Consider the following 12,492-nt stretch of genomic DNA (forward strand, 5'->3'; position numbering starts at 1 on the left):
ATATCTGAAACTGAGAAGTTTATTGTTTAGTAGAACCTCAAAATAAGGAGGAAGGACATCAATGGATTTTGAACTTGCAGGGAAAACAAAAGAAGACTGTACAAAAAAAACCTCTCACGTTAATGATGTGTCATTTTCTCCACGAGATTGCTCTTTTAAGTGAACGACAGGAGCCGGCTCCCTCCAAGTCGGGGTCTGGTTCACTTCGAGATGCTTTTTTTCTTCTTGGAGGCTGACGTGATTGGTTGATACAGTAGGCATTTTTTCAGGAACTCTAAAACTCTAAAAAATGTATGATTTGAACATCTGTGAATATTTGTATTTATATTTTGTGTCTTTTCAGGGATTATCTTTTGTTTTTGCAAGTAACACATGTTAAAATGTATTCTTGAATTTTATTGTTTATTTTAATTTACAATTTGTTGTGTCGTGTGTTTTCCGGGCTTCCGTTGCATTTAACTTGCTTAGTAAAAAAAGTTTAAATCACCTAAAAGTTCACAATAGAGTGAAAAAAATGAAGACTACTATGATACAGCTGTGGGCAGCACGGCGGCACAGTGGTTAGCATGTGTGCGGCACAGTTCTGAGTTCAGGAGATCAAACTTTCCTGTGTGGAGTTTACATGTTCTCCCCGTGCTTTCGTGGGTTTCCTCCGGGCACTCCAGTTTCCTCCCACATTCCAGAAACATGCTCGTCAGGTTAATTGGTCGGTTGTCCCTAGGTGTGAATGAGCGGGTGAGTTGTCTGTCTCTGCCAGAGGATGGCTGGAATGGGCTCCAGCACCCCCGCGACCCTACTGAGGATAAGTGGTGCAGATAATGGATGGATGGATAAAATAGTCGTATAATGCATTTTTAAATGTTTTAATTCATTTTGTGATCATGTTACATCATTATTGTTCAAATACAGATAAAGCTACAACAGAATCCTGAAGAGCTGTTTGGGAGCCTAAAGAGCTGATTCTTTTTAGTGAGCCAAGCCGAAAGAGCCGGTTCTCTTGAACCGCCTGTGTTAACAACTGACAGAAGTAAGACTGCTTACATTCAGATTCAGATTCAGATTCAGATTCAGATCTACTTTATTGTCATTCTAGTACACGTGTATACAGAACGAAATGTCGATGCATCTGACCCCCACAGTTTCCTTGAATGTACAGATATAAATAAAGTTGTATTGTATTATGGCTACGTATAGTATTTTACCATAGTGCCGATAGTGCAAGAAGAGTAGCTAACCAGATGTGCAAAATGAATCCCATTAAGCAAGTCCTGATTAGCGATCCTAGAAATCAAATAGACCAGACCATTTTCAAGGCCGTGGAGTATTTCCCAGGCTGCGTTGTTCAAATTTTTGTTTTATTTTACTTTTTTATTTTTCATCTCGTGTTTTTCATCATATTTAAGACTAACCAGTCCTTTATTAAAAAACGAGAGTTATTAAAAAGTCTTCCATTTTGAGGGGTGCAGTGCTCGGGGTGAATTTGAGGGTGCTCTAGCACCCCTCACCAAAAATGGGCTAGTTCCACACATGTCTCAAAAAAAGGAGAAAAAACATCAATGAATTTTCACCTTGCAAGGAGAACAGGAGACGACTGTACAAAAACCCCTCACAATGCCAAATTCCATATCTGTTCCAAAAATTCTCCTCAGAGCCATTTTTTCTAATCAAATCTCCTATTTCACAAAAAAGCAGGGCAGCTCTTAAGGGTGTGATAAATAAAGAACAGCAAAATTTTGGGCAAATAGTGAAAATGATAGAAACAGTTCTAAATCATAAAACAAATCAGAAAAACAACAAACAAGAGTGAGGAACAATAGTCTAAATAATAAACGGACATCTTATGCAATCTCCTTTGCAGGTGTCTAATATTAAAAACAGAATCAACTTATTAGAAACTAACGAGTGGAAACACAGTAAAAGCAAAAAAAGGGGTGGAAAAAGTGATTATTTTGGGACTTTTTCAGTGGAAATCCCAGGTGGCGTTGTGGCCTCTTAAAGTAGCTCAGTTGTTTGGCCTCGTTCACACTCCCACTCACAACTACAATGGACATCTAGCCAACTAGTCGCTTGTAACACATACACTCAAGCCTGTATGCACACGTGTAATCACAACACGCGCACGACTCATTCAAGATTGAGCTTTGCAAAGTATGTCTACGTCAAACTGACACTTAAAATTACCGTATTTTACGTACTGTAAGGCGCACCTAAAACCCGAAATCTGCATGAAATGTGAAGCTGTGCCTTATATGCTGGTAAATAGGGTAATAAAATTGGAAACGCCTTGTTTGAATTCAGTGGTACTGCATACAGCAGGTAAGTCCAAAGTCCGGCCCGGGAGCCAGTCACAGCCCCTGATCAATTTTTTACTGACCTCTGTCATTAAATATTATATGACCCACCAGTAATATTGATTGCAATATAAAATTAATTTTTACCCCAAAAAAAGACGATGGCAGTAGCCTTTTGACTACCTTGCCCTTGGCTTCCCGTGAGAATTTTAGCCCGCCCCATTTCCGACATCTCGTCTCGTTCATCTGGTTAGCTACTCCTCTTGCACTATCGGCACTATGGTAAAATACTATACGTAGCCATAATACAATACAACTTTTACTTATATCTGTACATTCAAGGAAACTGTGCGGGTCAGATGTATCGACATTTCGTTCTGTATACACGTTTACTAGAATGACAATAAAGTAGATCTGAATCTGAATCTGAATCTGAATCTGAATCGTTAGCTGCACCACTTATCCTCAGTACTGTCGCGGGGGTGCTGGAGCCCATCCCAGCAATCATCGGGCAGTGGGCAGTGGACACTCTGAACTGGTTGCCAGCCAATCGCAGGGCACACAGGGACAGACAACTCACTCGCTCATTCACACCTAGGGACAATTTGGACAGGCCAATCCACCTGAAATGCATGTCTTTGGAATGTGGGAGGAAACCAGAGTGCCCGGAGGAAACCCACGCAAGCACGGGGAGAACATACAAACTCTGCACAGTAAGTCCGGTAGCTGGATCTGAACCCAGACAGGAGGTTCCCAAGACCTTAGAACTGTGCCGCACACGCGCTAACTGTTAGGTTCACGTTTCCAACATTTATAATAAAACGCTCTGCAATATAGGACAAAGAGAATCGGTTCTTTATAATTAGTTACTTTATTAATCATCATATTGAGAGCCGCCAAGATTCTGCTGTTAGACATCTTTTTCGCTCGCTCTGCCCTGCTTGCTGCGCTCTGGCTCGGCTCGGCTCTGGCTCTGAGGATCTCCTCGAAAAACCTCCCTTCTAATATTCAGTTTTTGCCTTTGCTACGTAGAGTTGATTAGTCTTCTTTCGAAGGTCTGCTTTCCATCCAATGATGACAGGTGACCTTGGTCCTGGGAAACTCCTTTTTCCCAGGCTCTTTGGTGAAGAACAATCTTGAGTTATGGGATGCCAGGTCAGGATGTATTTCGTTGGTATGTGAGAACAAAAACACAGTCTGTACATAAAAAAACAACTCATGGCCTTGAAGAGTATTTTACGGGCTGAGAACTCTTCAAAATGGCTGAGAACACATATAACATATTAAATGTCAACTGTAGGATAAATACAACTCCATCATTCCCTCCTCTTTATCCTATTGGTGATTTAATACTTCATTCAACTGTCACTTCGCAATACGATTTTCAACAGAGAAATCATGAACACAACAACAGTTGTTACACTTAGAGGTTGTCGTCATAATGACCAGGATCTGAGTAAAAATCATGAAAATGCAGAGACAGGCAATCATCATCAACATTTGTGTCATTACAATTTTCACCATCGTCTTTTTTATGGTAATTGCCAGAGTCATCGTCAGCATTGGTGTCCGAGGGCAACAGAGCATACAAAGGTACCATCTTTGCCTGCATTGGGGCAAGAGCTGTTGTAATTAGTCTCGTTAGCAATGTTCTTATGCACGGAATACAACAACATCCACACAATGTGAGAATTGCCGCAAAAACGGCTATAGCCATATATTAATATTTTTTATATTTCCCAAACGTATCTCCAAAACCATCCCACATTGATGTGTCAACTCCTGAGTGGTCTTTCATCTTGTTGTTAAGTGACCTGAGGCCTTCCAGGGCCTTTGTCAGACTTCCGTCTGCTGCCGTGTTGTTCGGTATGAACGTGCAACATTGGTCACCAAAGATAGAACAGACCCCTCCCTTTTCAGCCAGTAGCATATCAACAGCAATCCGGTTCTGGAAAGCCATGAGGGAGGTAGCAGAGAGTTGCTCGTGTATGGCGGAGAAACCTTGTTCTGTTTTGTTTCCTAACTTCTGCACATTGAAATGGATATAGTTTATTCTGTCAATATTTTTATTAATTGTACACCAATAACAAATCAAAGATTCAAAACCCGCTGCTACTTGATCTGCTAATTTGTATTCATCTGGTACGCCTCTTGGAACACCAATGCTGTCGATGTATGTAGGATCATTGTCACTCCAGGCATAGGTAGACCTTTACTTTTCCATGCATGTGGTAACAAGCTCTTCACAGATGTTAGCAATTCAGGGATTGTGGTGGCGGTTATAGACACAGGTAAAATAAGAGACATAGATGCACACAATCCTGTGGTATTGTACGGTAGTCTATCATACAACTTGTCTCCTCCACACCACCACCAGATGTCACTCCGGGAGAGTGGTTTAAATGTTATATTGACTGTCAACATTTGGTGACATTGTATACCCTTCAGACTACACACAACACAATCATTCATGACAGCATGTGCCGCCTGCTCAGCCATTAGCAACCAGTTGTTATCTATCCTTGAAATTCCTGTGGTAACTTTGAACCACCCATTAATGTCTTCGACTGACATGCTTACTGATGTGATATTTGTCGTTACAGAGTAGTTACTTAATTTTGGCTGATCAGTCGGTTTCATACTGTCATTTACACACACTACGACCGGGAAAAAGGGGTCCATGCCCGAGGACCAGGCCCATAACGTGAAACCCCAGCACGTGCTGTTAAAAAAAATCTGATCCCGGAGGTCGAATTGTCTGGTTTGTAACGGTTATAGTCAGTTGTAAATTGCTTCCTTGATGCTGCAATTTAACCCGATTTTTTGAAATACTGGGCCTCAGAGCTGTCCCCTGGGGTCCAGTACTCCCCTGCTTCCGTTATAACCAAATACTCCCACCCTTGGAACGCTCCGTGTCCAAACACGTACCACCAGTACTCCTCCCACCCTTGTCCAGTAATATGTGTTGGCTGTCTCCCTAGACTGCCTCACTGGAACCCTTTTAAAGAGGTTATCGGTATGGACATCACAATGGTGGCATTTGGTGGCACAGTCACTGTCACAGAGTTGTTATAGGTCCACGATATTAACCAAGAGTGCATGTTGTGGCGTGTTTACTGGGGAGTCGGCACATTCCACTAACACCCCTGCTTTTATTAAATTTTCAATCACTGGTTGTATCCCAGCCATAGCATCTGGCTTGAGTGGATATTGTTTTATTCTAGGGCGATGCTCTGTTTTTGCTCTGACTACTACAGGGGATGCCCCTTTTACAAGGCCCACGTCAGTAGGCCCCTGAGACCATAATTTTTCGGGAATCTGGTCAACAATTCCTCGTCCTCTCCGGTTAAAAAGATTTGTCATTCTTGTTCTTCTATTAAGTGTACTTCTGACTGCACTGTCACCGACCAGAAAAGAGCCTTTCTCCTTTGTACACTAATTTTTCCAAGTCGTGCCATTTGATGCTCTTCTTTTTGCACAACGAGATATGCGGTACGCATCTATCCATAAGCCAGTTATGCTGTTTAAACAGTGACTTGAGTGGGTCAGGTAAGAATACTGCTGCTATGGCATACATTATTTTGTACACACAGTTACCATAAACACAAATCATTATTCAAGTAAGCACAATCAGTTTCATACTTATGAACAATTATTTTCCAAAGCAAAAACGCAACAGGATTTGCAATGAGCGTTCAAAAATTGGCATCTGAGCGTCCATTGAAGTTCCATGATTTTCATTTGTTTCCAAGAGGGCACTCGAAAACCACTCTATATTTTGCTCGATAAAAGAACTGCTACCATATGCAATAATATTTTGTTTGTTTGTTTGTACATGATTCAAATTGAATCGTTTCTTCCGGCGCCGTCACGAATGGCAGCCACTCCAGCAGCTCCCGTGTTATTTTCGATTGTTCTCGATTGTTCGTTCTCAGCTCAGGGATGCTGCTGGAAATGTGAATTTCCCTTCGGGGATGAACAAAGTATCTATCTATCTATCTATCTATCTATCTATCTATCTATCTATTTGACTTTATGTCTGAATACTATCTTGGCCTAGTCACGCTGTTTGGTGTTGCTCAGCAGAGCTTTCTTCTTCACATTCAAAGGACATGTGACCTTTCGACCGCAGGCCCAACACTTTACGTCTCGCCGTGTGTGTTACCCCCACACTCCCGTGAGCTCGTTGTTTATGAGCGTAGCTGGGATGTGCTCCATATCACTCCCTTGGCCTCGCTGTTGATAAGCGGCGCAGACAATGGATGACTGATGTCTTTGGCTCTTTCAGCAAATTAGTCCATGGCCTCTTTTTGACAGATTTATATGTCCTTTGGAGACTTAGAAAGAGTCTTTTTGCGGAATTCACTGGCACTTGAGAGTCTCGTTAATTCCACTGTGCTTACGTAGTGGGATTTTTTTTTTTTTTTTTTAGTAAATTGGCCGGATTGGTCTATGTCTTAAATTTTTCTCTAAATTTAAGTACTAGTAGACATTATCTTAGTTTAATCAATTTCTACCCATTTATTTCCCATGCAATTATTTTTAAATTAGCATGATATGTCTCAAAATCAATTAATCCGTTATTTTCATTTCTTATGAACCTCTTCAAGATTGTTCAATCTATTTCTCATTGTCTTCTAAAAATTCTCTTCCATAGAAACCGTTTCCTTTTAACTTAACCAAACCATAAGTCAGTATTTGTTACACATTTGTTTATCACTTGTCAATCGTAACACTCATTCTAAAAAAAAAATCAGTGTGTAATCATTGTCCTTTGGGCTAAATTTGTCAAAATTCCAAACCCACACACTATCTAAACATCAAAAATCTCAAAAGATCTAAAAAATCTCTAAAAATGCCAAATCGAACTTAATGTCATAACTTTTCTAATTGTATTTTCTTCTCTCTGTAATCATAATCAATCTTTTGTTATTGATTCAATATAGAGCAATACATACCCGTCACTCATGAACCATCTTGTTGAGTGTATTTATTTTGTTTATTCATATCTTTTATTCTGCGCAACAATCTTTGCTTCTACGCATTAGTCTATGTTCTATGCAGCCCTTCGAGATCCCTTGTGATCAAGGCTATACAGATAAACATGATCTGGTCCGACTATTAATACGTTTCTTTTTTCCTTTGTTTAAAGGAAACATTTTATTCATTGACTGAAATAGCTTCAGCTACGTTATTAATTATTTCTAGTCTCGAATTTTCTTTTCTGTAATACGAGAACAACTAAGGAAATAATCTTTTTACGTCTTACGCCTCTTTTGAATTTGTCCATTTACGAACAAGAAGATTGACACTAAAATTATGGACCATTTTTAGTCAGCTTCATTGCTTTAATCGTCCTTTCTTTATTAAGAGCAAAACTACACGTCTTAAAGTTATTACCCTTTGCTATTCGCATTTTCAACGAAAAATGATTAGTTGTTCACTCAAATATTCTTTCTTTTTATACTATTCTTGTATAATTATCTTGTATTATACACTCAGTGTTTTCATTTTCCCGCTTACCTGTCCAAGACGCATCATTTATGCTGGGTACGCAACCTTTTTTTTCCTTTAAATTTTCATTATCATTTAGTTTACTCTTTAACAAAGATTTAACGCATTACAAGCTTTGTCGTTATTTTGAATTTGCTGTACGAGTTTTTTTATTTTCCTGCACGCCGATCTTCGCTAATGAGATCTCGTCGCTTCGAGATTACGTCATTGTTGTTGGTAATTCTTGTCGAGCGAAGGTCAGTCTTTTTATTAGACAAACGGCTTTTTTCCTTGTTCAATTCATCAAAGAGAGCTTGCTTTCAAACGGCTCATTTGCTTTGATGATTGATATCACGAATTATGTTGTACTAAGATGTTAAAGAAAAGTACAGTAAGTAGAAAAATGGAAAAAGACAAGCCTGTTATTCGCAATTACCATCAACAAATGCAGAAAATAAATTAATAATTCGATGATCAAAACTGAATGAATACGCAGATATCTACTATATTTGTCACCGATTTATAAGTTCGATCTTTGTATCACTAAATTTCAGGGGTTCTGCCAAGATCTATAAATCTTTTAGCAAGCTAGTACACGGAATTCAAATTTCCTATCATATTATCATTATTATTCAGTTTAAAAAAAAAAATCATATATATCAGGGTGTCTCTTGCCCACTGCCTGATGATTGCTGGGATGGGCTCCAGCACCCCCGCGACCCTACTGAGGATAAGCGGTGCAGCTGCTGAGATGAGATGAGATATATATTATATATGTGTGTGCAGCACGGTGGCGCAGTGGCCAGCACGTGTGCGGCATTACTAAGGACCTGGGAACAGGTGTGTGTGTTCCAAGCCAGCCTGCATGCTCTCATTGTTACGGTTTACTTACCTCTTTCAAAAAAAAAAAAACATGCATTTCAAGTGGACTGACTGGTCCAAATTGTCCCTATGTGTGAATGAGCTAGTGAATTGTCTATCTTTGTGTGCCCTGCAATTGGCTTGCAACCAGTTCAGGGTGTCCTCCAATCGCTGCTCGATGATCGCTGTGATGGATTCCAACAAGATGAGATCTACTTATCATAGTTATGGTTCATACCGGCCGAATATGAACACAAAACTTTTCTGGTTCTCACCTGTAACGCCTTTATTGTTGACATATTCCTTTAATATCATAAAAATTGGTTTTTCACTTACCATCGTTCATCCCATTCAAATATCTTCATCATCGTTAGTAATGCTACTTTTTTTCCTCACCGTTCCTCCATTTTCTCCTCAGCGGATTGTTGAGTCCAAATGAGACAAGAACCAAAATTCTGAAACTCAAAAACATCGTTAGAGCAACACTTTTGCTGTAAAATCAAACGTTTCCTTCCTTTGCAGTGTTTTCCCGATAGTTCACTAATATATATATATATATATATATATATATATATATATATATATATATATATATATATATATATATATATATATATATATATATATATATATATATATTTTTTTTTTTTTAGTCTATAATATTTCTCATTATGGCAACAAAATAGTGTAGTTTTTGTATCACTACAGTATTTTTGTAGTCGAATTTATTATTGTAATACTTTGCAATTCTCTCATTTCTTGTTCTAAAGCAAAACAATATGTTATGTCTATGTTCATTTGCCTTCAAATAGATTTTCATCCTTTATATAATTTTCTTTTATTTTTATAGCTTATCTATAAAATTACTGTCACATGTTTTGACTATTTTTCACCAAATGCATATTACACAAATCTCAACTGTATGTAACATCTTACATGCAAATATTTCTGTGTAAATATTGTTTCACTATATGGCCCTGTATATTCGTTATCCTCCTTTTTAGGATACATTACGGTATTTCCACAAAGGTAATGCCATAAATCGCAAATGGTTTGCATCTAAACAACGCATTTCAAGTCAATGAAGATCTTCAAAAGCACTCTATAATGTGCTCCACTCTACCCATTTACTTACTCTAGATTTAAAACAGTTCAATGTTGAAAAAGTAAGGTTTTTTTTTTCCAATCTATTGTATTAAGGTTAGTCTCACTTAATTTTCACCAAATTATCTCTCTTAATATTTAATTAACTTTCCCCTTAATGTTTCTCTCTCCCTTTTTTTTTTTCTTTAAACCAATTAAATCTACTATTTTAGCTTCACCTATTTAATGTGAAAATGGCATCTATTTATTTATGAGTTATCTTACTCATTTGAATTTCACTCAATCCATTTTTTCCATTTTAATTGAAAGAGAAAAAAAAGTATTTATAAACAATTTTTTCAATATTTTTTTGTATAAAAATGCCCTTATCTCAAATTAGTGTATTTCAATTCACTCAATTAGATTTTTCCTATTCTTCCCAGTCCTTTTTTACCAATTTTTTGAACTGAAAACAGGAATATTTTATCTTTTTCGGTATTATTCTGGCATTATTTTGATTTAACGCATCTAAATAGCTCATTTATATTTTTCCCAAATTTCTCACTTTTATCCAGTAACACAGAGGCTCGATTGCGGTCCGGTCTTCCCTATAAATGACTCTTCACCTATGGGTTCATCGAGTATTTATTATTATTATTATTATTATTATTATTTTTTATATAAATACAATTGCCCAGGGGCAACTTTATATTTCATTCGCTCATTCTCAATCACACAGACGTCTTGTTTTTTATCGTGATCACGTTCTTACATCGCTTGTTCTTATTTATTTTTTTTTTTCTTTCCACTTATTTTCAGTTGACAGAGGACTCCGCACATCCTTGTGAAATTTAACTAACTTTAAAGCGCTGGGTTAGGGGAGTCCACGCCTCCCGCGGAATTTTAACTGTCTGAAAACTATTTACCTGATAGAGTCTAGAATTGTCAGGGTTTTTCTGTTAAGAATCTGCCCCCCGTAATTTCCTTTCCAACGGAGGATTCTTAAACTTTGTCTCTGTTAAGATTTTCCTTTTCTACAGAGAATTCTTAATCTTTTCGACGGAGGATTCTTAAACCTTAAGAATCTACCCCCCGCGCTCTCGCGAGTCAATTTCTTTTACCGGTTATCTACACAATGTTATGAATGAATTTTACTCACGATTCTCTAAGTCCTTGGCTTTCCGTCAACCGTCAGATCCCAGCCCGCGAGGGAAGGTCCAGTCCCGGAAAAAGGGTCTTTATGCTGTGGCCACAGTCTTTCCTGGATTTTCCTCTCGCGTCCTGGAATCATCTGGTATCTTGGAATCCGGTTTCGAAGGACCAATTAAATGTTAGGTTCACGTTTCCAACATTTATAATAAAACGCTCTGCAATATAGGACAAAGAGAATCGGTTCTTTATAATTAGTTACTTTATTAATCATCATATTGAGAGCCGCAGAGATTCTGCTGTTAGACATCTTTTTCGCTCGCTCTGCCCTGCTTGCTGCGCTCTGGCTCGGCTCGGCTCTGGCTCTGAGGATCTCCTCGAAAAACCTCCCTTCTAATATTCAGTTTTTGCCTTTGCTACGTAGAGTTGATTAGTCTTCTTTCGAAGGTCTGCTTTCCATCCAATGATGACAGGTGACCTTGGTCCTGGGAAACTCCTTTTTCCCAGGCTCTTTGGTGAAGAACAATCTTGAGTTATGGGATGCCAGGTCAGGATGTATTTCGTTGGTATGTGAGAACAAAAACACAGTCTGTACATAAAAAAACAACTCATGGCCTTGAAGAGTATTTTACGGGCTGAGAACTCTTCAAAATGGCTGAGAACACATATAACATATTAAATGTCAACTGTAGGATAAATACAACTCCATCACTAACCACCGCGCTGCCATGCTGCCCCCCATTTCCGACATGGCGACTATAATTAAAAAAAGGAAAGGAGATGAAAATTGGAAATTACTGGGAGGTCGCTGGTTCGCGCCTCGGCCGAGTCATACCTAAGACTTATAACATTGGTAAAATGGCGGCGCCCTCTGTTGGCTGCGGCTGCATCGGCTCGCTACAACGGGTCAGGTGTATCGACATTTCGTTCTTACAAAGAATGACAATACAAAGGAAATTATTATTATTATTATTATTATTTTTTCCCCCCGAAATCCGCAACAACTTTGTCTGCCTAATTTGCCAAGTTTCAAAGAATGTAATATCGAGAGGCACTGCCGGAGGAAACATGCTGTCTGCAAAAAGCTAACAGGACCCTGCGAGTCAAATGAAAAGGACCCAAAGGCGAGCTACGAGGTCCCGGCGCTGATTGCCAAGCACTGCAAACCTTTCAGAAATTTGAAACTGCGCCTTATATGCCAGCAAATCGGGTGAATAAAATTGGAAATGCCTAGTTTGAAATCAATGGTACTGCATACAGCAGATACGTCCAAAGTCTGGCCCCGGGGCCAGTCACGGCCCCTGATCAATTCTTTACTGACCTCTGTCATTAAATATTATATGACCCACCAGTAATATTGATTGAAATATAAAATTAATTAATCCCTGCCCCATTTCCGACATGGTGACTATAATTAAAAAAAGGAAAATTGGAAATTAAAGTATTTTTTTTCCCTCAAATCCGAAACAACTGCTTCTGCCTGATTTGTCAAGAGACTGGCTCTTTTCAAAGAATGTAATATTTAAAGGCACTGCCGAAGGAAACATGCTGTCTAAAAAAATTCTTACTGGACCCTGCGAGTCAAATGAAAAGCGCACAAAGGCGAGCTCCGAGG

Source organism: Urocampus carinirostris, chromosome 11 (genome assembly GCF_059441175.1).
Source record: "Urocampus carinirostris isolate Australia breed hairy pipefish chromosome 11, RoL_Ucar_1.0, whole genome shotgun sequence".
Lineage (NCBI taxonomy): Eukaryota > Metazoa > Chordata > Actinopteri > Syngnathiformes > Syngnathidae > Urocampus > Urocampus carinirostris.